General features: G+C 38.3%; 1 protein-coding gene and 1 long non-coding RNA gene across 2 annotated transcripts in view; one reads left to right on the forward strand and one right to left on the reverse strand.

The window, feature by feature from the left end:
- Positions 1-5,506, reverse strand: part of FOCAD (focadhesin) — a 237,411-nt gene extending 231,905 nt beyond the window's left edge. The window contains 1 exon segment of the mRNA XM_006180373.3: positions 5,431-5,506. The gene's annotated coding sequence lies outside the window, so the exon portion shown is untranslated.
- Positions 707-20,243, forward strand: LOC116663081. The gene is made up of 3 exons (XR_004319129.1): positions 707-793; positions 3,957-3,966; positions 20,234-20,243. It is a non-coding gene; the product is annotated as an uncharacterized LOC116663081 (long non-coding RNA).
- Positions 20,244-27,058: the final 6,815 nt, after the last annotated feature.

A 27,058-nucleotide genomic window follows, 5' to 3' on the forward strand; every position in this document is an offset into this window, starting at 1 on the left:
CATATGCTTCCAAAAAAAAACTGTCACCCTTGCAGAGTCTAACTCCTTTCTAAGCTGCCTTCCTCTTCACTAGACACTAAATAGCCTCAACCTTTTGGACTCTGACACCGTGGTCAGCGAGCTTTCTTATTAGATGCTTCCCCTACCTCCTCGGCCTATGGAAACTGGACTTTTCTTCTTAGCTGGCCACTTCTGTGAAGCTTCATCTTCCTAAGCTTCAAGGCCTAGAGGAATATTTCCATACCATTTACCCCCAGACCTTTGAGGACATGCATCCAATTATCTTCATTTCTCTTATATGTTGGTCACCAACACAGGCAATCTAAAACCTCAGAAAGCATACAAGATAGGCTATACCTCACAGCCTCTCTCTCCATGCTGGGTACACAACCCTCTCACGTCAGTGTCTAGGTGGATGATTCATCCCACACACCACATCATTGTTCTTGAACACCTTCCTATCACCTCCATTCCAGCCATCTACATCCATGGCCAAACCCTACACTCCGTCAGCACCCTAACATCTAAAACTGCAATATTCCACGTTGACTCCAGAGTACTTCTATCCTATCAGCTATCTCCCTTGTACCCACCTACCCTTGTATACCCAGGCTTCTAATTCCTTGAACCAATTATTTTCTCTCAATCTTTCAGCCTTCTCCTGGCCTGGTCCCCACCTCTATCCAGTCTAAACCTCACCTTCCATCACTTCGACCACCATCTTGTCAACACTTAGAAGTCTCCTGCATTCCTACCATTTGGTACGAAACAAAGTCTAAATACTGAGTCTCTAGTTCTACTGAATTTTGTTACAGAAAGTCATACAATTATATGAACTAGTATTATTACAATGAATGCTCCTTGCCTGACTGGTAAACCTTCCCCAAATCTCCAGTCAGCTCTCACTTCCATTCACGATGGCATCTGACAGCTGACCATTCTCTCCTTCTCAAATTCTCCCCCTCCTTGCCTTCTAGAGCCCCACTGTCATTAGGCTGTTCCTTCTCAGTCTTTTTCATTGGATCATCTTCCTTCTATGGCAGTGCTTCCCTGAGTTTCTCTTCTGATTTAAATTTTCTTATTCCACAGACACTCTCTCTCAGGTATCACATCCATTCTTAATACTGTTTTAACTATCACTTATATGCTGATAACATTTTAATCTCTAGATAGCCTAGACTCCCATTCCTTATCCCCAGACCAATGCAGCCAACTGCCCACTGAACAGCACCAACTGTATGACCTAAAGGCATGATCAAGAAACCAGCTTTATTCTCCTATACACCTGATAATCCTCATGCGATTCTCATCATAGAAAGTCACAAACCTAGGAGGCATCCTTGACTCCACCTTTTCCTCATCCCAGATATCAAACTAGGCACCAACTTCATCCTCTCAGTGTATTCTGAATCCATCCTATTCTCTCGAGCCCCACTGCATACTTTGGAGTTCTATCTCACCTGCACAACTAGCCTTGCTCCACTACAATTCATTCCACACATTGCCACATATAACTAATCTTAACTTTCCTCCACTTAAAATCGCTTCCCCCTTGGACCACCACAGCCTCAAAGATGATATTCTAAATCTTTCACGTGGTAGGGAAGAGGGTCTTCTATTATTTGGCCTTTGTTTATTTATTAAACCTCATCTCTCTTTTCTATCCTTAATACATTAAGAGTCTATGTTTTGTCCCGAACCTGTCCATTTGGCCTTACTTCCTTCTTGTGCCTCCAAAGCCTGTCCAGTATCCTCACAAACTAATTCTTACTTGCTTTCAAAATTCAGTTCAGATGAAAATTCTTCCAGAAAGCCTTCTCTGAATCTTCTAAAATCTCACACTAACATAGTTTTCCTCTGTCCTTCACAGTACTTGATGCATACATCTAATTGTAATATTTATCCCATCATATTTTGGCCTCATCTATGGCTTCCAAGCAATACTATAAATTCCTTAAAGAAAAGTTAGGGCCTTGGGACCACAGTAGATGTTCTACCTTTGCTGAATGAAAAATTAAATAATGAATACAGTATCTGCAACATTTAGGACTCTTTAAAAAATTCCACTTACTTAAATGTTTCAACAATTCAAAATAACTTTAATAAGAAGTTTCCTCCACTCCCTCCACGTTTCATCCTAATCACACATGCTAAAAACTTAAGGTTTGATCACATAAACCAACCTGTTCAATGATTGTCAGAGTAACACTGAAAGTAAATTCTAAAAGGAGCAAGGCCAAAGAAAAAGGTTTGTCAAGAGAGGAGAGAAAGGTACATTCTGCCAGCCAGAAAACCTCACAAGAAAACTATAAAGTTCAACATTCACAATTATAACATTTGTTCAACATGCTTATCAGCCAAATTAGCAAGCAGTCACTTATCTGACCAAAAAGAGATCAGAGGATATGTTCTAATACACCAGAAAGAATTGAAATCTTCAGTTTAGAAGCTTGAGGGGAATGCATCATTGTTCTCCAGAGAGTGAAATCATAAGTCTTTAAATAAATAATAACAAACTATCTAAGCAGTTTGCATTCTCAACTTCCTTGGGCCTAAAGAAATGTTTTCCCTTCATAAATAATGGAAAATTATACAGTATTTAATGTCACAGCTTTTAAAATGCATTCAAAATACATAAAACTAAAGCTAACTCAAGCTAACTGAATGAAAGCCAATATAAATTAACAAAATGTAAAAATGATAAACGCAATTTTATTACTTCCAATGCGGACTGGAATAGATGAAAAAATATGAGGCCAGAAGTACTTTGCAGACCCAATATATAAAAACAAAAATATTCAATCTATTGTTTGAAAATAGATGGGATCTTCCACATAGCTTGAAAAATGTGTTTCAAATAATTTAAATGGGAGAAAACTGACATACATCCCTTGTCCTATTAGCTTAGCAAATTCATTTCCTATATGTCGAAATAGTACATACAACCTCTATCCAATTTACCACTAATTGTTAATCACAGATTTATATTATATTTATATAATTGTACCATATTTCATTATATTACTCATCTCTAGGTCTCTAGTACTTTTTAAAAAATATACAATACTTAACAGATTTCACACCTCCTAAAGAAACATCTATTGCCCACTTGATCAAAGTTTAAACTATCACCCTCAGTTTCTCCTCGGAGATAAACGAAGCTCATTGTTATAAACCAAGGAATATTAACATCAAGTTTTGCTAAAGACCCATTAATAATCCTGACACTATTATTTCCTTACATTTCTTCCAAATATAGTTATAATTGTATTTTTCATTGTATTTTTCTCCCCAAATTTTAAACTAGAAGACTCCCCTTAGATTTTATGCCTCAGCTCTTGCATTTTTCCTCAGTCTTCCCATCTTGATCTGCTCCATTTCTAGAACTAAAAAGATCTAACAAACATGAAATTTTGAAAAGTTCTACTTTCTTAAGTTTTCCAAACCCCTAGTAGTGATATAAACAATTTAATTCACCTAATGGTTTGTGAATAATATTCAAAAAGTATCACAAGGCTATGAATATTATGTCTTCAGAAGAACTAGTCTAGAAATTTCACACCTGCAGGAAGGCCAAATGATTTACTTAATAAGTACCATCAATCAATCAACAAATGAAAAACTACTGTTACATCTCTATGGGCATTTTTATTCTCAAATGATTAAATTTTGGTCATCAATTCTCAACTGGAGGCAGCAATCAATTAAAATCCAGTAAATTCTACGGTTTACAAAACAAATGTTAACATAGACATGATATTGAAAGACATTAGCCAGGTGATGACAACTACCTACCATTAACCATTAGCAAATAAGCAAGGCACAGGTTTTGGTTATTACTAATCTACTAAATCAAGTCAAAATGCTTTGAAAATTGCATTCTTATCCAATGTTTTTACATCTTACCTTTAAGTGTAACATTAAAAAGCTCCTGATTATTACACTTCAAATTTTAGATGAGTCATAGTGATTTGGGTGCAGGAATTGGATGTGAATCAAAACTGTAAACATGCACTTTCTTGCTAGTCAAAAAGTGAATATGGACAGATTCAGGAAGAGTAAAACATATCATCTTAAAATATACCCAGGGTTTTTAAAATGGTCACTTCAAATGTTAACATATTTCAGTAAACAAGCCATTTGCCCATGCTGTCCTCGAACATCTCAAAAGTACTGAATACTTCTAACTCTATCCCCTCACTTTCCAGATAGGTACCTGAGACCTAGAGTCTTTAGTGATACTTAGCAAAATTATGCCTCAGGCTTAATTTTGTCTGAGGCTTACCACAGATAAAAGTAAGGAAAACTGAATGAAGTCCCAGAAGAGCTCTCATTTATGATACAGGATCATAAGCTTCTGTACCTCACTCTAGAACCTGAAATTGAACCATCAAATCTAGACAATAAAACTAGCAGATAAACAGGAAGAAAAGGCAGGGAATGCCCATTTCAGTTTATGGCATAAGACCCTGACTATCAAGAAGCGCATCAAAAAAGTGTGTTGAACAGATGAATGACTGGTTGCATGTTACTTTATAGCATGACTTCATTGATTTTGGAAGCTCAAAATTCAGAAACTAAACTGAGGGATGAGAATGCCATAGCAGAAATCAAAACTCATGGAGATTAGGGGCAACGCAACTGCAAGTCTCTGCAAGTCTCTGCAAAGCTGTTACAGACATTTCACAACATACATTCATACATGTATGTGATACACAGATTTACAGAGAGAGAGAGAGAGAGAGGGGAGAGAGGGGAGAGGGAGGGAGGGAGGGGGGAGAGGGGGAGAGGGAGGGAGGGAGGGAGGGAGGGAGGGAGAGAGAGACTATTTCTTCAGGTAATTCCTACAAGTGAGGACAGAGCCAGAGAACTGAGGTCTGGAAACAGGCCCTGTTCACCCCAAAAAGCCTTTCCTAGTAAGTGGACAGGATATGAGCGAGTCACTGGGAATTAGGAGAAGACAGTCACCCCAGGACACGGCTGGAATCCCCTGTGCTGCCTTCGACTAGGGAATTGGTCAGGGGAGAGTGGGATGCCTGCAACCTGCTGCAGGAAGGTATGCAAGGATCACGCCGACCTGTTTCCGAGTCAGAATCCCACTGAGCCCCACCTCAGGCACCAAAGCCGGCCCCACCCAGGCCTCCGGGAGCTCTCTAACGCAGAAGGCCTAGTTCCTTCCGGAGTTCAGAACGCATCCAGGACAGGACGAGCGCAAACGGCGAGACCTGTCCCTTTCCTGGACGCCCCACACCGCGACGCGGCCCTGTCACCACATGCGCCACTGCCCCATCTCCCATCAAAGCTCTAGGCCCACAGGGCCTCAGCCCTCCTCCACGCAAGCTGAGTCAGGCCACAGGCGGGTACAATCCGGCGGCCTCTGTGCAGGGGGCAGCGGCCCGCAGCCCGCCGCCTGCCACCCACAAAGCTTACCTCCCTTCTGCCACAAGCTCAGCCCCGCGCCGGCTGCCTGACGTGGCCCGCCCCGCCGTCTCGAACGCCCGGGGGCGGGGACTACAGAGAGACAGCCAATGGACTGCAGACTGCAAGGGCTTGCCCCGCCTCCTCCAACTTCGGCCCGCCCTTCCTCGTTCGCGCGCACGCGCTTCCAAGGCCAAGGCCGCGCACTGCGGCTGGAAGGCTGCGTGGGCGGCTGAGCTCCTCTGCAGCCGACGGGGCAAGAAGGGCCACAGGCGCAAAGTGCTGGTTGTAGGGCCGCGCCGCAGTCGGGAGTTAGCCCAAGGGAAGGCAATTAAAGGAATCTGCCTGGAGATGCTACTACATCGTGTCCCTGTGCAGCTTTTGGTAATGCAAAGCAGCTTCTTGGTATTTGGAGATTTTGTTTCCTGGAAAAAAAAAGTACATTACGTATTATAATAGGATAACATTAGGATTCAGAAAATTTAATACAGACCGCAGACTTGCCTCTTTGTTCTTGTAGCTGCTCTTTGGGGTCCATACTTCACCTGGCCAACACAGAACACTGCAGCTCTTGATGCTACACGGGCATGTCCACTTGTTGGATAGTCATACAGGTTGTTCTAGCCCAGGCATTTCTGCCGATTTAATCTGGGAAGACCTGGCCCACGTAATTGTTACCATTATTGTTGTTATTTTTGTCTAATACTTGAGTGTCCACCCGTGTATGAACATGCATTTTCATGGGAAGGCTGTAAGACACCTGGCACAATGGAACAAAAGCTAAAAGAGGCAGCAGGAAAAAATGAGATTATGAAGGAATGAAATTCTGATTGTGGGTAACAGAAACGGAAATTAATATATAAGACGAAACAGTTAAGACAAGTTGCTCTTAGAGAACCTGGCTTAGCCGGCAGTTTCTAAAATCTAGTGAACCTTTATAAGCATTTGGGGAGCTTTTTTAAAAGATACTAGTGCCTGGGCCCAGTTTCTACAGATTCTGATTTAATAGCTCTGCTGTAGAGCCTTGGCATTCGTATTTTTCTATATTTCCAAAGTTTTTTTGTAACGTACTAACAAGAAGTTCCACTTCTCATTTGTAAGAAGGATTTGGGTCCTACACTCCACTTTAGAAAAGTAATTATATACTGCAGACCATCTTGAGTTCTCTCAATAATCTATTATACATTCATTCTGTAAGAATTTACCTAAATTAATTTTGAACCTATTTGTATATTCAATCTGTTATCCTTTGAGAAAAAGGACTGTTATAGGGTTTATAACTGCCTTCTTGATTTTATGGACTTCGATGATATTCTCCTTCAGTCTTAATAATTTCAAATACATCAGCACCTCTTTAGGACCATTTTAATTCTTTTTAAAAATTCTTCTATTCCCATATTTCTTGAGATACATTTCTCAAAACTGTAATTGAACATTAAACTGTGTGAACAGCACCTTTCAATGTATATCAACTCATTTAATCCAACTTTATGAAGCAGGTACAGTTATTACCACATTTTTTAAATAAGGTAACAGACACAGGAGTAAAGCAGCATGATCAAGTACCTAGCTAGTGGCAAAGCCAAAATTTGAATCTAGGCACCCTGGCTCTCAATAAATACAGGACTGCCTCTGTTATAGAAAGTCTGGTTTTAGGAGTAAATAGGGAAACACACATTTAAAGAATGATGGTGAGTCTGAGATTTTCCACTTTTGACACTTCCCCTTGATTCTGTTTTTGTGCAGGATGGAAGAACTTAGGCTGTTAAACCAAGAGCCTAAAACTGACTTGACAACTTGCTGCAGATCTTGGGCTAGGCCAGAAGCACAAGGGCTCACCCTCTTCTGGGATATACTCACTCTACTTCTGGGATATACTCCTTCCATACATGACTGTATTTCAGTGAGGATTATTTGACCTTTTAATTTATTTAACCTATTGCTATATCAGGCCCTATGCTAGACAGGAGAGACAGCAAAATGAAATACACAATCCAGAGCCTCAAGGAGCCAGCTCATCCTGGAGGCCAAGTCAGTCGTCAGATTTATTTGGACAAGACTAGAGGTATAGAATTTTAGAACCAGAAAGTATGGCAGAGGCTGCCAGTCTATGACAAAGTTTTCACTGACAAGGGCTAAAATGATAAATACATACATACATACATACATACATACATACATACATACATACAATGTATTAAGTTTCCATAAAAATTAATTTATTCAATGTAAAGAACTGTTCTTTTTGAGATTATGCTTTGATTTTTTTTTCTGTTAAGAATGTTCTTTTTTAATAATTAGTAGGTTAAGTTGTTGGGGGCTTTGTTTACTTTAATGACCTTAAGGTCCTATGTTGGTTCTTAAATTTTTTTGATGTTTTACTGATTTAGTTTAATTGTCCATTGACAGCAAGGGAAATTAAGATTGCGGAGGAACAAAGTCCAGTTCTCTCTCTACTGCATACCCATTGGAACAGCCCATTTCATGAGCGGGGCTAGAAATGTTTAGAAGTAATAATAACAAATTTAAAAAATAATCAGGATCGTGGTTAGACAGCAAAGATTAGCACTGGTTCTAATAATCCAGCTGTGTTGTTAGCCAGGAAGAGTAGTCTCCTTCCTGCTTCATTAATCAGATTAGCTAAGAAGCTTGATTTTCTTCTGAGCAGAAAACAGAGAATGGGGCCTGAGGGAATACAGCTACTCTGTGTTACATTTTGATTGAGGTAAGACCTGGGAAAGATCAGTTTGATCGAGTAGGGCACACCCATGTCTGATACACATACATGGAGTCAGCCTGGGGAGAATTTTTGAGAAACAGCACTGAGAGAGTGGACCCCCATGGGGGCAGTGGGAGGAAAATCAACTTCATTCATGTAACCTGCAGAGGGTAATACTGAAAGACCCAGCACAGATGGAAATTTCAATTGAAGGATTAAAATGGGCTTTCAATCAGTATATTATTATCTGGATTGGCTTAGATTATACATGCAAATGACTCTTTGCCTTTTAAAAACTCAAGACAAACCACACCGCCTTGCAGAGGTAAGCAGGCAGCCAGCATTTCTCCGTTAAACTCCTTGTATTGTTACCCCTGAAGTAGTTAAGCAGTTACTTCTCTATTATGCCAGACCCTTTAGATAAGTACACTTTTTGAAGTCAGTATAGAAGGGCCTATTGACTTTAACAACAACAAAAAAAGAAAGAGAATAAGAAAAATGTGTCCACTCCCAAATCATTAACTGAACTGAAAAGAATATGCTAACAAAAAAAGACACTGTAGTCTGAATCCTGCACTGTAAGAGAAGGTCATGTCCCCCACAGCATCAGGAGAGGCACAAAGCCTTGAACTCAGGCCCAGGCATGCTGGGCTAGCTCAACACGCCCACGCATTCATCAGCAGGCATGAAACTGGGAGGAGAAATTCAGAACTGAGTCACAGAGCTCCACTGTCGACGCATAACAGAAAGTAGTCTTATTAGATTTAATTAGATGTGAGTAAGTGGCTCCAGTGGCTCCCCATTTCTTTTAGAGTAGAAGCCAAAGTCCTTACAAAGATCAACAAGCTATACATGATTTGCCTGCCTGCACCATGCACCTCCATCCCCAACACACACACACACACACACACACACACAGCCTATTCATCTTTGACCTTGCCTTCTACACTCACCCCAGCTCACTCCATTCTGATCACCCTGCCTCCTTGCTACTGCAGGATCTTGGCACCTCCTCCCACGTATTATCATGACTCATTCATTGAGTCATTCAAGTCTTTGCCGAGATGTTACCTCCTGGATAAGGCCTACTCTCTCAATCAGGAGCCCAGCAGGAAACAGATGGTACAATCAAATTAGGAAAATTGGAGGAGAGTTTACTAAGGGACTATAAACAAAGGTGTGGGCATGGATAAAGAGATCACAAGGGAGACTCAGGAACATTGGGGCCCTCAAATCACCTCTGAGCCTAAAGAGACAAGAAGAAGGAGTAGTTACCAAATATGGAGAAGCCTGTGTACATAGGGACTACCTGACATGAATTGGGACCTTTGGTCAAAGAACAAAACCAGTCCACAGTGACCGGACAGGGAGAAAGCCCAGAAATTAATACCTAGACGTCGCTCATTTTCTTCTGTCTTTCTGATCTTCTGAAACAAGGGAAGCCAATGATGCAGTTCATACAGATCAGTTTCTTTGGGTACAGAGAAGAGGCAAAAGGGAGATAGCTCGTCCATTTACCTTGATCACCTACAATAGTTTGTTTTGGCTATGTAACAAATTACCCCAGAACTTAGTGGCTTAAAATCACAAACATTTAGATTGCAAAAGCAATCATGTCTAGTCAAGTAAGGGCGGAAAAGACCTAAGGAAAAGAGAGGCCAAGCACCGTGGACAGCTCCAGGGGTCAGGAAGACCATCCAGTGTCTGGCCCAGTGTGGGGGCCTTAAATGCATCTCCAGCCTAATCCAGGGGGAGATCAACAGGGTGCTCAAAGTCTTTCTAAAGAACATGATCCAGGATACAATTACTTATGCAGAGGACTCCAAGCGCAAAACGGTTACAGCCATGGACTTGATCTACAAGCTCAAATGCCAGGGATGTACTCTTCGGCTTTGGTGCCTAAGAATACAGGATCCACTATATCTCAAAACTGAAAAAAAAAAAAGGCTCTTTTCAGGGCATCTCACAAAGTCACATAAAAGGCTGTTGTGTGTTGCAGAAACATTAAATCTGAGTAGATAAAATCAAATACCAGTTTGCATAAGGCTGCTGAAAGGTAGATGCATTATTATTTTACAATGTGATTACATAACTTAATCTTGGAGCATTTTGCCACACTATGGTGTTGGGAATTGAGGAATTTGGGGATTTTTTTTAACAAAGATTTGTGAGCCAAGGAGCCAAATTGAGGATATTATATACAAACTTAAATAAAAAGAAAAAAACAAATTTCTACAAAATTTTTATTGGTGAACTCCAAAGTGTAATAATAATAATAGAGTACAATCATCTGTAATACAGGTCTGCTAATGAGAAGAATGGAATTCATCGTTAGAGGATAATACTCAATTTAACTGGGATTCAAAGTTAGTATTCCCTGTCATCAAAATCAGTTCCAAAAATTCATCTGTTAACGCTGATCGATAATGAGATTTTATGCATTTTGTCGTTGAAAATATCTTTTTACACAGATAGATATGGCCCAAAACTAATATCAGCCTATGAGAGTATGATTTTAATTGAGCATATTTATCACTTGGAAGTAATTTACAGAATTCTATTAGATTCTTCTCTTGGTACTTGCCAATTACCATGTCATTATATTGCAGAGTAATCACTTCCAAGTGAAGGTTAGGTGGAAGATCTTCAACTGTAAAGTTAAATGGATTTTGAAATATGGAAATTTCTTTTCCACTTGCATTGAGATCCAAAAATGCTGTTGGAGCTGCAGTTTGAGCTTAGAAAATATGTCTCCTGCAAATTTCTGTGGGAATGAAGATCTTGCTTCTTTTTAAAACTTTGACAGCACAGGGAGTGTATTAAACAGCTTGACATTACTTGTGATTCAGACAGCATTTGTTGTTGTTAAAATGATTTTTCCACAGCATAACATTTACATGTAAGTACTGTTTGCCTTGCAATTTTATATGGAGAAACACGACCAAGTCTACAGCAAAAGCTAAGTTTCAAAACCATTCAGTGGTCAATAAAAGTGATTAAGGGAAGTTCTCATTCCAAAAAAATTCAGTCTCAGGCCTAAATTCAAAAATTGCAATAAAACTCTACCACTGCTAAGCCATCGAACTGCTGTGTGGTAGGATAAGTCAAACTATTCAGCTCCCATTTTTGACGAAAGTTCACAGAAGTGATGATTGTTAAGTCTACCGGAGTAGATGAAGTTCACCATGAAGACTACTGGTTCAAAAGCACGGTTATTTGAAACACTTTCTGCAAATGACCCACTGATGAACAGCACATTGATTAACCACAGGTTTCAAATACCTAACTTTTCACAAGTGTTATAAATTTGCCCAAGTTAAACTTGTCTGCTCCACACATATTTTTATCACCATCAGTTGTAACTCACCTTAGCAGATTCCACTTCAGGTTGTACTAAATTAAAGTTTTCTCAACTTCTTTGAAAATTTTCTCATCTATAGTGTTGCATGCAGACAACTTATAGAGGCTGATTCTTCAGTCACTGCAAATTCATTGACCCCTTAAATAATGTACTGAACAGTATTAGTAACATCTGTCAACTCATCAAGAGCTAAGGAAAACCAGTGGAAATCATTTACTTTGTTTTTTAATTAACTATTGATGTTGCTTTCAGGGTGCACTCTTCAATCACCTGTTCTCAATGAACGATTACTAGTCTTAAACAAGTTTATTTTCTCCGGAAACATTTCTTTAGCTACTGCAATCAAACATGATTTAACTCACCAGCAGTAAAGCGCTTTCCTTGCTTGACTAACAAATGAGACACTCAGAGATTTACTTTGGTTGCAGCTTTTTCATTTTTATTTTTGTGAAAAAATTCTGCTGTAATGAGATAACTGCATTTTAAATTTTCTTTTCTTTTTCTTTCTTTCTTTCTTTTCTTTTTTTTTTTTTTTTTTTTTTTGATTATTGATTTCCTGTAAGTTGGGAATGTTGTGATGAATCGGGGAATGTCAACATATAATCTTTTCACACTGGTATAGTGTCTAATTTAAAGAAGTTGGAAAGCCAGTTTAAAATCTAATCTAATTTAATTTGAAAGCAAAATAATCTGTACTCCATTGTGCCTTTAAAAGCATGACATAAAAGATGAGATGTCACTAAAGTGGTGAGGTAGAAGACCTCAGCCTCCCTCCCCCGACAAAGATCAACAATTTAACAGCTATCTGGAAACAAAGACAGCTCTGGGAGAGCTCTGGAGTCCACTCAGACCTTACTTGCCTCACCTCACCCTAGTCTGGCCCTGCTGTGGTCCTGGGTGGCGCACAAGGCCCAGGAAGGAAGACACCAAGGAATTAAATGTCCAAGAGCAGGGGAATAGATAGTCTCTTTCTCCTAACCTCCTAGGACTTCCTATTGGCTGAGTCCAAATGGAAGTCAGAGGGCAAGGAATCCCTTTTGGTGCAGACCTTGGAGGTCAGCCCAGAGCCCCGTGAAGAGGCTAAGATGGCTCAGAGAGGCAAACGGAGATTAGCCAGCACACTACCCAGGTTGGGAACAGGACAGACAGACGATAAAGCTTATCTAGTGTGATTACCACTATGTATACTACGTGTTTTAGTTTAGCCAAGAAACACTAAGTTACTTTTGAGCTTTGCTACTTCATTTCATGAAGTTAAAAAAAAAAATTTTTTTTTTAAGGTTTGTCCAAATGAGTCAGGATTCAGCCTCTTGACAAGCTAATACTTGGTGTAGGGCAGCTCATATGTGGAAGGTGACCTCCTCAGAGACAGCCATTTAGCTGGTTCCTGACAGCTACAATTATGATTAATGGATCTATTCAGTGGCCATCATGCCCTGTAATCACACCAGTTAGGATTTTTACAACATTTATAGCCTATCTTAATTTCTCTCCCTTTCCTCCCCCATATATATATATATATATATTTTAATATAGATGTTGCTTTAGATCAGAACATAAAAAATAAGACTATGAAAACAATAGTTAGCTGTTAGTAATTGCTTCTTATCACTAGGAGTATTTTCTTGCATAGCATAATAATGCTGGCAGAGAATACAACTTTGCTTATATCAATAAGCATTTATAGAATGTTTCCTCTTGATTTATATTTCCATCTGACTAGGTTAAGAGGATGTCCTTCATCATGCTTCTCTTTGTATCTAGTTGTTAAAATGAGGTCATTAAAAATCAGATAATTCTGGGGCCATTCCCCCCCCAACTTATGACTGTATGTTACAAGTATTCAGTAATGAACTCTCAAAGAAAGGAAAACAAGAGAATTTTGTTATTACAACTTCACACCTCATTCTAAAAAATACTAAAAAGAGATACAAATAAAAACGAATTTCATCACTACCATAGTAAATAAGAAAATGCATTTATTTACAAGAAACTATGCAATTACATCAAATTTCACTCAGAAATTATTGGAGAGAGGTGGCTCTCCTGGAAGATTAACAGGTGAAAAGGGTGCACTCCCTCTTCCCTGTCTAAACACACTGAAACCTTTTCTAGTGGTATCTACAAATAACTGAAGAAAATGAACAATTTGGCTCCATTGCTGTTATCTACCGCAGAACGATCTCCTTGATAAATACAATGAAGGAAGAATCCATTCTTTACTATGAAGTTGCATAGTTTGGTTTGATTTTTTTTGTTTTTGTTTTGGAGGGTTTTTGGTTTCTTTACCCTTTAGAAGTCCAAGGTTTTCCACACAGAATCTTGCCACAGCCTGACCCTGAATCATCCCTATCACAAGAGTGACCATGTGCAAGATGTCTTCAGCTCTCAGTTGTAAAGCACCTAAAAGATAATCGGAATTTCTATAGTGGTTTCCTTGGTGATCCCTTTTTGTCTTCTCAGGGATGTTCCTAGACCCCAAGCTAACATCATAGAATTGGAATGAAAGACTCCATTGTCAGGGATGTGGCCAAAAGGGTGGGCTTAATTTTGGATGGGGTTAAAAACACTGGAGATGAGCCATTTAGTGTATATTTTATATTTTACAGTTTAAATTCTCCATTATAACATTATATAGCACACATTTAGTCTCTTTATTCTGGGTTAATAAATTATAGACATTCTTTAAACCTTAAGGGCCTGTCAATGAGAATTAGACAATTTCAAATGAATGAATGAATGATTTTTAGCTTTTCCTAAAGGATATAGCCTAAGATTATTTATCAGAATATTTTGAATGGTATGGAAAATTTAATTTTTAATTAATTAAGATGACAGCATAGCACAGCACATACATTTCACATGAGCATGTTTTCAGTGACTGTATAGGATGGACAAAGAAAGAGAAGCTAATTAGTGGTAGATTCTCAAGTTGATTCACATATAATTACTAGTAGCTTTAGAGAACAGTGCAGGAAACAACTATCAAATTTTCCTAAATATAAAGTGACCTCAAATTTAACTCAGTTCCTTGTTTTCCTAAGGAGAAGATGCAAAAATGGTGAGTTTTTTTTTTACCTACTAAAATATATAATATTTTAGAAAACTTGAAGCCATAGTAAAAAGTAATTTAATAATTTATTTACATATACATATAAAATATTTATAATACCATGTTATCTAATACTATTTAGACATTATATATTACAATGATTATTATAATCATATATATTACTCATATATTCATTAAACAATTTTATTCAAACTCTTCACAGGCATCTCCATCATCAGTATTTTTGTCGCTAACAGAGCCACATTTTAAATCATCATAATTTTCTAGCACACCATGTTTTTGTGTATGTGTGCAGAACTTTGTGTTTTAATCAAATAAAATGTACTCAAATTAATCTGGCCATAGAGACACAAAATAATAAAACAAAAGTAACCTTAGAGATAATCCAGTGCAGTTTTTTCTTTTTCTTTTTTAATTGAAGTATAGCCTACAATGCGTCAATTATTTCTGGTCTAGCACACCACCTTAACTTCCACTCAAGTTGTTAAGACTAAGTATTTACTGAATCTATATGTGAGCTCTAATTGGAAATTTTATTCTGAGTCATAAGTACCCATTTAAGGAAGTTATTTTTATTCATATTGTATGTAATATTCACCAAATAACCACTTAATAAAATGCTTAATAATATGGGTAAATAATTTAAACAATCAGAGGGTACAACAAGATTTTTAACAACAACAACAAAACCCAATAGTCTTCTGATTTATCCTCCTCACCCCCAATTCCAGATTTCTAGTGGCCACTACTTTCAAGTCTAAGGGTTTGTTTTTTTTTCTCTTAGTATTTACCTTCCTATTTCTAAGATTATTCTAGTATTTCTTGATTTTTGGAAAGAAGTTTTAGGTAATATCTATTGAGTTCCTACCATGAAAGATGAGGATTTAATTGCTCTTACATATGTCTCACCCTGCAAAGCCACCCCCCCCCATCTGTTTAATGTATCACAATTTGGAGTTCAATCAATATTTGAAGTTTACATTATTATGCTTATGTTAATATTTACAACCAAGTCACCTTGCGTGCTATAATAAATTCTCATTATTGTACAATATTTTTGTTTTTCTTTCCTAACATTAATTATTACCTCATTTGTTTTCATTTGCTTTGTCTTCTATGTATCAATTACTAATTCATCCTCAAACTTTCAAAGAAAACTGTAAATCTTTGTTCAATATGTCCGAACACGTCAGGTAACCTATATGTTTCATTTTTATGGGGAAGAACCCCTCCTGAATCTCTGTCTTTCTGTGCATCCTGGGACCTCCTGTCACCAGCACCATCATCATCACCATCATTAAAATTCTCTTCACCTCTTTCCTCTGGTTGATCTCCTTTTCTCTTGCCCTCTGTAACTTGACATCTTTGTGGCAATGGCACTGTTGACCATATTCCTCTCCTCTCGGTCTTCCTTCTATCATTCTGACCAAACGGTTGCTGTCTGCCTTGGATCTTCTTTTTCTGCTAACCCCCTACATATTGGTTGGGTATTTTATCCTGAGGTCTTCTCACTCTTATGGAGACCTCGGTAATGGAATCTCAATATTCTTCCATAATTTTAACTACTAACTATTTGAAAAGGCAAGTCATCTAGTTACATGTTCTAAAACCAGACTTCATGGGTCCATAGCCTGGTTCTACCACTCCTTAGCTGAGAGTAATCTTGATCAATTTCCCTGTGCCTCTGTTTCTCATGTTTAAAATGAGGTAGCAATAGTATCTACACCATAGCATCATTGTAAGAATGTGTGGGTTAATATATCTAAAGTTTTTAGAACATTGCCTGGTGGATAGCAAGCCCTAGGTAAGTGTTAATCATAATTAATATTATTGCTATTATTATATTATTATTATTCACAAATTATTATCTCTAGCCCCTACTTATCTTCTCACCTCCACATTTAGACATTCAGCTACCACTGGACCTGAGAAATGTTCCACAGTCACCTCAATAAAACATCAAAGCTGAACTCATTGTCCTTATAATAAAACCTAATTTTCTTCCTGTATTCCTTAACTTTACTTGATGGCATATTATTCACCAAAACATTCAAACTAGAGATTTGTTATCAACTTCTTTGCTCCATCTCCATTTATTTTTACCTTTGAAATAGCTCTCAAATCTTATTTCACCATTCCCGTTGTCACTGCCTCGGTCAAGTCCTTACCATCTCTTGCCTAGACGGATGCAGTAGCCTAATTGACCTCCCCGCCTCCGCCTCCCTGCTTTCCAATTCTTTTTCCACAGTGCCATCAAAATGACTGCTTTCTTACATAGAATCCTTCAATGACTCTTCATCACTGTATTAGCTTGCTAAGGCTGCCATAATAAAATACCATAAACTAAGTGGCTTGAACAGAAATTATTTTCTCACAGTTCTAGAGTCTGGAAGTCTAAGTGTTGGCAGGTCTGATTTCTTCTGAGGCCTCTCTCAACTTGAAGATGACTGCCTTCTCCTGATGTCCTAATATGAGCTTTCCCCTGTGCACACACATCCCTGACATCACTTTGTGTGTCTAAATTTCCTCTTCTTACAAGTTAGTCACCTCTTTAAAGCTCCTAACTTCAAATACAGTTACACTCTGAGGTACTGGGGTTAGGGTTTCAACATATTAGTTTAGGGGGACACAGTTCAGCTCCTACAATAATCATGTACAATTAAGAGTGGGGTTAGTGTTGATAACATGGAAATGCACTTATAATCTGGCCTTTTCAACTCTCCAACTTCATCCCTTGTCATTTCCCTGTCACTCTGAATTCCAGGAATTCCAAATGGTGCATAGTTCCTCAAACATCCCATCTGTTTGGGGCTTCTGTGTCACCTACTCCTTTTAACTAGACTGCCACCCTACTCCCATCCTTGTCACTGGGAAACTGCTAATTGTCCTGCAAACCTTATACTGAGACTTTTCTGAAATCCCCAAATCCATATATTAGCAATGATTTATTGTTATTGTGTTGGTTTGATGGAATTTCATTACATTTTCTAGAGTAAAGGTAGAACTAGGCTCCAAATAAGTTGGGCCTATATACAAACTCTTGCCCGGGACCTGGGAAGAGAGAGGAAGAGATTCAGCACAGGAAGTAGAGGACTGTACCTCTCACCACTCCGGGCAGGGAGAGGTGAAGAAGTAAGCGGGCCTGGTCCCAGCACTCCTTGCCTACTGGCAGAAACTGGAGGCAAATTCAAAAGAATTTGTCCATTCAAAAGAAGGCCAGGCAGATGTCTGCCAGGACATCAGAGCACCTGCAAAGCAGGGCCAGGTCCTACTGCCTTACGCTGCCTTTGAGAGACAGCCATTGGCCCTTCTTTGCCTATGCAGCCAAAGGAGGAGCCAAGCCTGCACCAACAGAAAGCAGGCATTCAGGAGCTGAGCCACCCATCCATGCTTTCAAAATGTGCGGCTTAAAGCCAACCACACCTTCATTTTTCAAACATAGCACTTGCTGGTGAATTCCAACCATTGCATTACAATCAAGTTGTCCCATCTGGCTTGAGAGTCAAGGCCTACTGTTTCAAACCACTTAGAAAACAATGTGAAGTCCAAAGAAAGAGAGCCTTGCTAGAAAATATATTGGTTTCATGTGGACCTAGACCCCAAAAGGGATTAACTTTGGGACCTCCACAGTCCTGAAATCTCCACTTCTCACTTACTGGTATCGTTAGTAACCCACAAGTCAAACACAGTTTTACCTCCATCTAGAAAAGTACCCAATTTAATTCAAACACATTAATCTTCAAGGTCTTTATTTCTTGTAAATGTAGCCATGTTTCATTGCCTTGTCATTACTAAAAGATTTAGCCATGCTTAAATTTCAAAAAAAAATTTTGTCACCAGTATGAGTTGCACTTACACTGCTCTATAATTCTCAGGTACAGGAGAACTTCTTTTATTTTTCTAAATTGAAGTAAATCAGGGATGATCACAGTCACCTTTTGAGGCACCTCTCTTTCCTAAACTCTCAGGCCAGTGTCACTGAGTGATGACTTCCTCTCTGCCATGTGATGCTGTCTAAAGCCTTGCCCTGCTCCCTTTAGGAAAAGGCAGCCAAGTGGTACTTGCTCCCTCCAGGGATGTGTGCCACAGGCTGCCGACCCGGCAGGAGACCTTCATGGAGCAGCCCCAGGCCGTGCCACCGGTGGCTTGATTCCATATGCATACAGGCACCCCATGTCTTCTCTGTATCTATACCCCAGCTATGCTGTTCCCTTTTGTAGAAGCACAGAATACAAATAGCTTTTGTGAATCTTCTTAGAGATAATTCATACAGATAAAGACAATTTACATGTATTTCTTCTCGCATTTTTACACAGATAGCACACTACAAACACTGCAGCTTGCTTTTTCTGAACAGAATTAGATCATGGAGCTCATTCATATCCACAAAGGGCATCTTCACAGCTGCTATAGCCCAATATAGGAATGTAACATCATGTACACCCTCTCCTGATGAAATCTTTTGGTCTTACAAATAATGTTGTAATGAACAATCTATTTCATACATCATTTCATACATGAGCGAATAAAGTCTGGGATAAATTCCCAGAAGGAGACCTGTTGGGTTGCATTGTTAATTCTGTGAGATAGTGCCAAATTGCCAATTTATATTCAACTAGCAACGTATGAGAGCAAAAAATCTAACCTATGTATATTATGTATATATATATTTAAAGAGAGGTTAAATATGGTTGGTATGTAATTTTTTCTTCTACCTTTTTTATATTATGATATTAATGCAATTCTCTTCATAAATAATGTGTAAGATTTTTTTCTATGTTCTGCAACATTTTGTATAACAATAGAGATGTCTTTTCATCAAGAATTTGGCAGAATTCTCTTGTAAAACCATCTCAGCCTTGTGATTTGCAAGAGTAGGGAGGATAGTTGATAATTTTCTCAAAATATTTTTCATGGTAATTTGTATAGATTTTAAAAATCTCCTCTGGGCTTAGATATAGTAAAATATATTTTCCTATTAAGTTATCCATTTCATCCAGATTCCTAAATATATTGCTCTACTGTGGTAGACTGTTACACTAATGGCCCCAATGAATCTACCTCCTGGAATCCATGCCCTTGTTTACTCGCTCCCACACTGACTAGACTTGGTCATGTGGTTGATTTGGTGAATGGGACCTCAGCAAATGCAACAAAAACAGGTTTGTCAAACACTTCACGCTGGGGCTCGCCCTGTTGGAACACTGCCTCTGGCAGGTGAGGAAGCATGGTGAGCCTCCTTGAGGAGCAAAGACCTTGTGGAAAGAGAGGTCCAGTCATCCCAGCTGTCCTGGATAAGCCGAGCCCTCAGCTGACTCTCTGAATGCCACGGCATGAGTAAACCCAACCATGACCAGAAAAAAATCCTCTAGCAAACCCCCAGAACTATAATAAACAGTCATTATTTTAAACCACTGACTTTTTGGAGTGGTATGTCATGCAGCAGTAGATTACTGGAGCACTTCCATAAATTAAAACACCTCATATACTCTGATCATTCATTGTGTATCAAGTAAAATTTAAATAGCTAATGAAATCATTAAGGATCTCTTAAAGAGAGATTGTATCTTATTTGGGCCAAATTGATAATGACCAAAATTAATTTTCACATTATGGCTATGAAATAGCTAGGGCAAGGTGAGACAATAATAACACATCACAGGTCTATAGTTGCTTGTGGATTATAAAATCTTTTCGCATGTATTATTTATCTCACCAGATCCCATCACAATCCTGAATTAGGAATCTTAGAAACAGAGAGACTCAATTGCAAAGCAAGGTTTAGAACATAAATCTACAGGCATCCATTCCAGCACTTTTTCTAATTATTATGCCACATTCTGGCCTCTATTTTGTTCTTTTAGATGAAGAATAATAACAGGAAAATGTTTTACTTTGGAAACAAAACAAATAGGTCAAGGATGAAAGAGATTTGAAAATTAAACTCTCTTATAAGATACATTTGATATTTTCTAGAGTTTTCACAATTGAGGTTCACTGCCTTCTGTGCCCAGCAGACAATGTAACCTACCACTCTTCCTTGCAGTTAAAGCAATGAGTTCCTTATCTCTAGAGCTGAATCTGGAGATGTAAAGTAGGGTCTGCTCAGATTTGTGAATCAACCGTGTACAAGTGATAATCAAAGTCATAGGATTAGATGAGATAATCCAGAAAAAAACATGCTCTTGAAAGAGAACAGAAATAAACCAAGGATGAAAGCCTGGATAAAACCAATTAGAAGGTAGGTAGAAGAAGAAAAGTCTAAAACGGAGAATGAATAGAAACAGCAAAAGTGAAAAGAGAAAACTGCAAGAAAAATGTGTTCTTGAAACAAACACAGGGAGGAGAGAACATCAAGAGGTTGTCAACAGCAAAGTCTTTAGAGAAGAAAGTAATTATAAACATTGAAAATATCCATTGGACGCCACAGGCAAATTTGGCAGGAACAACATCATTGGAGGTAGTTGTCTATTGTGTGCCCAGCAAGCCTTTTCCCCGTTTATCTGGCAACAAATCTGCTTCTCTGTCCCCAGGGGCAGGCACATGACTCAGACTGTGCCAATCATAGCAGCTTATCCCTGGCTGTAAGAGGTGGGCATATGTTCAATAGTTGCCTTATGACCTCCTGAGCCACTCTGAACCTTTGCTTGGGATCTCACTATCTGAAACCGGGGAGGAAAACACCCTCTTCTCTTTTGGGTTATAAAAACATTCGAATGAAGTAAAGATTCAGAGATGTGCAGAGGTGAGGGATGAGCAACGTGACAGACTCCGTGAAAGACTCGTCTGTGTTTCAACCAATGGATCCAGTCATCCCTGATGTCAGCCCTGTCTCCTTTTCCTGAAACTTAATTCTCTTCTCTTAATTCTGTGAGCTTCCTCAATGTCCTTCCAATAATTTCCACTGCTCTCTCTTTTTTTTTTTAGTTACAAAGAATTAAGATTAATAGGTGGAAGTCACATTGTAATTGGTTTAAAAATGAGTGATATAAAATACCTCGGAATAACCATAATAAGAAATGGACAGGAACGATATAAATAAAACTACAAAATTTTACTGAAGAACATAAAAGAAGACGTGAATAAATGGGAAGTCCTACCATGTTCCTGGGTAACAATGACTATTATAAAGATGTCAGTTCTTCTCAAATTAATTTATAGGTTTAATGCAACTCCAATCAAAATCCAAATAGGATATCTTTTGGAGCTTGAAACAGTGATTCTAAAGTTGATTAGCTAGAAAAAATAGAGAAGAGCCAAGCCATTTTGAAAAAAGACAATTGATGAAGGGAACAGTGAACACCTACTGGGTGCCCTCCTTGACTTAAAAGAATTCAGTAGTTACAGCCTCTGTAACTGTCTCTGCTATTTAAAGTGATCTTTGCCTCCGGGCACAGTTTATTGGTCCCTGGTTATACTCCCTTTTGCTTAAGGTAACTTTAATAAATTTTTGTTACTTGTAACCAAAAAACTCTTACTACAGGAACTTTCCCTACAATGTACTGAAATATATTAAAACAGTACATAAAACAGTATAAATATGTATCTTTGGGGCAGAATAGCCATAAATAGGTACTATTACTTATAAAAATGATGTTAATAAAGTTACCACATTGTAATGCATAAAAGAAAAATTATTCAGTAAGTTGGCTTGCTGTGATAAGTTAAACTGTCAATTTACAACATATATTAAAATAAATTCCAGGTGTTAAATGTGCAAAGTGTTCAATGTAAACAAACAAAGAAATATTAAAACACGTGCCTGAAACATAAAATCAATGTTTGCCAAAGTCTGGTTTAAAAGCTAAAAGAATACTCAGGGAACTGTTTAAACTATTTACCTGTTCTTGAGCTGAACGAAGACTTGTCTAAGCACAAAATCAATGGGCTAAATCACAAGGGAATCAGAATCAAAGATTTGACTACATGAAAAATTTGAAAGAAACCGTCAAATGTTGAAAAGTAAATTACAAAACAAAAATGTCAGACAAAAAGCGATTCGCAGGTTAAATCAAGAAGGAAAACACTGAAGCTTCAATGGAAAAAGATGCAACAACAATGTACAGACAAATCTCAGACACAGAAATATAAATGACCGAGAAATATGTGAAACAATTCACTATTAGTAGTTACAAAATAAAACATCAGACATGTCATTCTATTCTACCAAAAAACAAAGACTCTAAAATGTATAAAATTAAAGGCTGATGAAGTTGCTTCAAAAATAAGCAGTCATATGAGAAATTAACACAACATTGTAAACTGATTCTACTTCAATAATAAATAAATAAATAAATAAATAAATAAATAAATAAATAAATAAATAAATAAATAAATAAAGCAAGCGAGCAGTCATGCCCTCCTATTGAGAGTCTAAATTGGTATTTTTTTTTTCTGAAGTGCTTGGCAACATATATCAAGAACTTTATAAAAGGTCCATATTCCTTTTCCCAAATTCTCCTTCTAGGAACCTAACCTACCATGATTATTAAAAGCACAAAATGTAGCTCTTGCCCTCAACAGCATAAATACGAATGAAAACATAAAGCTGACAGCCAGAGGGAGAAGGGAGGGAGGACGAGAGAGGGGAGGCCTTAAGCCCCTGGTTCTAGTCCTGAGGCTCCTAGAACAGCCCTGGTTCCTCAGAATCAGTGAGATATCTCAGGACACTTCCAATGAATCCTTCCCTCTCTTTCCTTAATTTCTGTCCCTTGCACAAGGACACTGTTAACTAACAACCCCTCTGGCCCGAAATAGTTATCATTTCCTTCTGCTAGATTAATATACCATATAATCTTCGGTAAGAGACACTGATTGCTTTGAGTCATGGTAGCTGGTTGTAGCCCAAGCTTAATTCGTTTGGAATATTATGATCCAATACTGGCACCTTCCAGGGTGTCTACCTAAACACGATACTAAATTGCCAAAATCTTTCATGGATGAGAAGCATTGGTGAGATTTTTATCAGAGACAACGCAATGTTTACTAGACTAAGTAGAACAGAAGCAAAAATTAGAAGAAACTTACTGGACTTAGTCCCAATTAATGAGATTAAATTGGCTCATGTGGTGCTGTGGGTAAGTGATTTCATAACACTGATCAAAACACAATGAAATTCAACATCCGGACTGAATGCCCTTGAATCCTTTCCTTGCTTGATGGATCAAAGCCCTTGGCACAGTTGACCACTGCTCTCTTGTCTTTCTCCTCAGCCTTCACAATTCCACACACCACTAGTATTTCTCATTTTTTACGTTCTCCTCTGGTTTTAAACAATAGTTGGATTAGTTCAAATAAGGGATAGACTGCTGTAACAAAAGACAAAAAATACTTACACAATTATTTCTCTTGTAATATTTTATGTTTGTGGTCCATGAATAATAAAGTGGCCCACTGGTTTACAGAACCTGTGATCCTTTTAACTTACATCTCTTTGGTATGGCCATCCATGTGGTCTGAGTTACTTCACTACCATGTCTGTATTCAGGTCCACGGGAAAGGGGGGACATACTTCTTTTCTGTAAAGGGCATGACCTAGAAATTGCAGACATCTTTTCTGCTAAATCCCATAGGCCAGAACCTAGTCATGGGCCACAACTAACTACAAGGAGCCTGGGAAATATAGGTCTCTATCAGGGGAGCCGTATACCCTGCTAAACCTCTGTTTCATAGAAAAGTAGCACTCTCTAACCCACCTTCTATATATATTAATGTTTACTAAATATATTTCTTTAGCCCAGATTTCTCTTCTGAAATTCAGAACTATTTATTCAACCATTTACTGAGCATTTATTTATTCAACAAATATTTAACTGAGCATCCATGTTATCAGTCACAAGAATAGAGGCTTCTTCAATTTAGATGTTATCCAGAACCCTAAGATGTTCAAAACTGACCATGTCGTGTTTCCCAAACCCTCCTTCTTCCTATTTCAGTCATTTGCACCATCATCCAGCCAGCTGCCCAACTCAGAAATGAGAGTATCTCTTACTTATATTCTCTTCCTAACTCATCCAGTCACCAGGCCAAGTCAAATTTACCACCAAAACATATCTCCATTCGAGTCACTCTTCTCCACACTTCTTTACTCTGTATCTAAAACTCAGTCTCTCCACCTCTGTCTTTACCTTTATCTTCTCTCTCTCTTTTAAACAGAGGTATAACATAGATGCAGTAAAGTATGTAAATACACTAATATACATGTAAAACTTAACGAATTTTACATACATACACACCCATTTAACTGCCATCCAGATCAAGATACCCTTCAAAGTTCTCTGTGTCCTTTCTCTGTCAAGCATTATTTCTCTTAGATAACAGTACCAGCCTTTTTGATGATGGAGTGTATTGCAATAAACTCACTCATCATCTTTCAGTTTCTTTCTCGTCTTTGTCTCTCTGTTGCTGTCTCTCTCTCTCTCACTTTTTTTCCTTGCCTCGGGGGCTTCACTTCACCTCTATTCTCCCTTCCCCCCTTTTGCCTGACTAATCCTGCTGTGATTCAGATCTCTGTTTAGACATCACTTTTTATCAAGAAGTCCTGTTAATGCTGGCATGAGGATTTGCCTAAATAATTTTGTTATGGTTATCTTAGCTTGGGAAAAGGGAAAAGAAAATTCACACTGAATATGTTTTGATTTGGAATATACTATTTTCGGTCAGTGGATTAGAGATATTTTACTGCTCAGCAAGACCAGGTCACAAAAATATTTTCATTCCTAACATTAGTTTAAACATTGCTACTGTAAGTTAGCTATAGCAGCAAATCAGTGATATTTAGGCCCTAGCTCCTCTGAGTGGTTCTCAGGATTAAATGTTCAATTGAAAAGTAAGCTCATATTTATTTTTAGTTAACTAATTTTTAAACAAATTACATACAGTAAAGTACACACATTTTGGTGTAGTGTACAGTTTATGAATTTTAACAATTGTATATACACCTGGGAAACTAACACCCCAATTGAGATGTAGAATTTTCCCATTTCCCCAGATCGTTCCTTTGTGCCCTTTTAGTCGATCCCTCCACGAGGCAGCTGCTGTTCTGATTTCTATCACAATCCATTAGTTTCATATGTCCTTAAATGGCAAAGAAGTAGAATCATATAGCATGTACTCTTAGATGCTGGACTTCTTTGGCCCAACCCGTGTTTTTGAGATTCATCCATGTTGTTGTATATATATGAATAGTTCATCCTTTTTTCTTACCAGTTTTCCAGTGCAGCATATATACAACTGGTTTATCCAGTTTATCAGTTTTCATGTTGGTAGATTTATGGGCTGTTTCCTGTTTACAGCTGTTATAAACATTCCTTCAAAAGTCTTTTTGTAAACATATGTCTTCATGTTTCAAATTTAATTAAAAGCCTAGAAGTTGAATAGCTGAATCATAGAATAAGATATTTTTATCTTTGTTGGAAACTGCTAAACAGTTTTCCAAAACGTTGGTACCATTTCACACTCTAACTACAAATGTATGCAAGCTCTAGTTACTCCACATCCATATCAAAATCTGATGTTGTTGGTCTCTTTAATGTTTGCCATTTTAGAACTATGAAATGACATCTCATTGTAGTTTTAATTTGTGTTGTCCTGAAGACTAAGGATGTTGAGCACCTTTTCTAGGTTCCTCTTCTGGAATTCCTAGGGTATGGCCTTCCTTTTCATTCTTACAAAATGGCTGCTGGAGCTCTAACTGTCACTCTGAATTGTAGGCAGAAGAAAGAACCAAAGGATCCAGGTCCTGAAGTCATGCATCTGTTGAGTCTTTCCCAGAAACCCTGGTTACTGGTTTCTGCTTATATCTCATTGGTCACAATTATGTCACATGGTCACTCCAGTATGCAAGGAAGGTTGGGAAATGTAGTTTTTTAAATTGGTATTCTGGGTATCTCTTGGTGGGCCAGAAAGCAACTCAAAACTTAGTGACTTAAAATGAAACATGTGTTTTTTCTAACAAATATACCGTTTAGGCAAAACCCAGCAGAAATGGCCTGTCTCTGCTCCACTTGTCATCAACACAACAGCAGTTGTTACTGGCTTCTGGCCAAGAAGACTCACACAGTTGGAACTGTGGTTAGAACACCTACACACGACCTTTTCATGTGGCTGCTTGGCTTCCCACACCATAATGGCTGAGTCCCAAGGGTGAGGGTCCCAAGAGAGACTTAGGTGGAAACCATATCACCTTTTATGACTTAGGCCTGGAAGTCACACAGCATCACCTGTGCTGTACTCGGTTCACTGTGGCAAACACAACAGGCTGCTGAGGTTAAAGGCGAGAGGGAACAGATTTTACCTCTTAACATGGGACTGGCAGGTTTTGGAAGAGAATATAAGATCAAAATATTGGTGTGGCCATTTGAGGGAAGTATAATCTGTTATAATTGGGCATGTTACTTGCCTCCAACCGAAGTGGGGTTCTCTTAACAGGAAAGATGTGGTAAATAGATATCGGGTAGGCAAAGTAAGTTTCTATCACGTTCTTTAC

This window comes from Camelus ferus, chromosome 4 (assembly GCF_009834535.1).
Source record: "Camelus ferus isolate YT-003-E chromosome 4, BCGSAC_Cfer_1.0, whole genome shotgun sequence".
NCBI lineage: Eukaryota > Metazoa > Chordata > Mammalia > Artiodactyla > Camelidae > Camelus > Camelus ferus.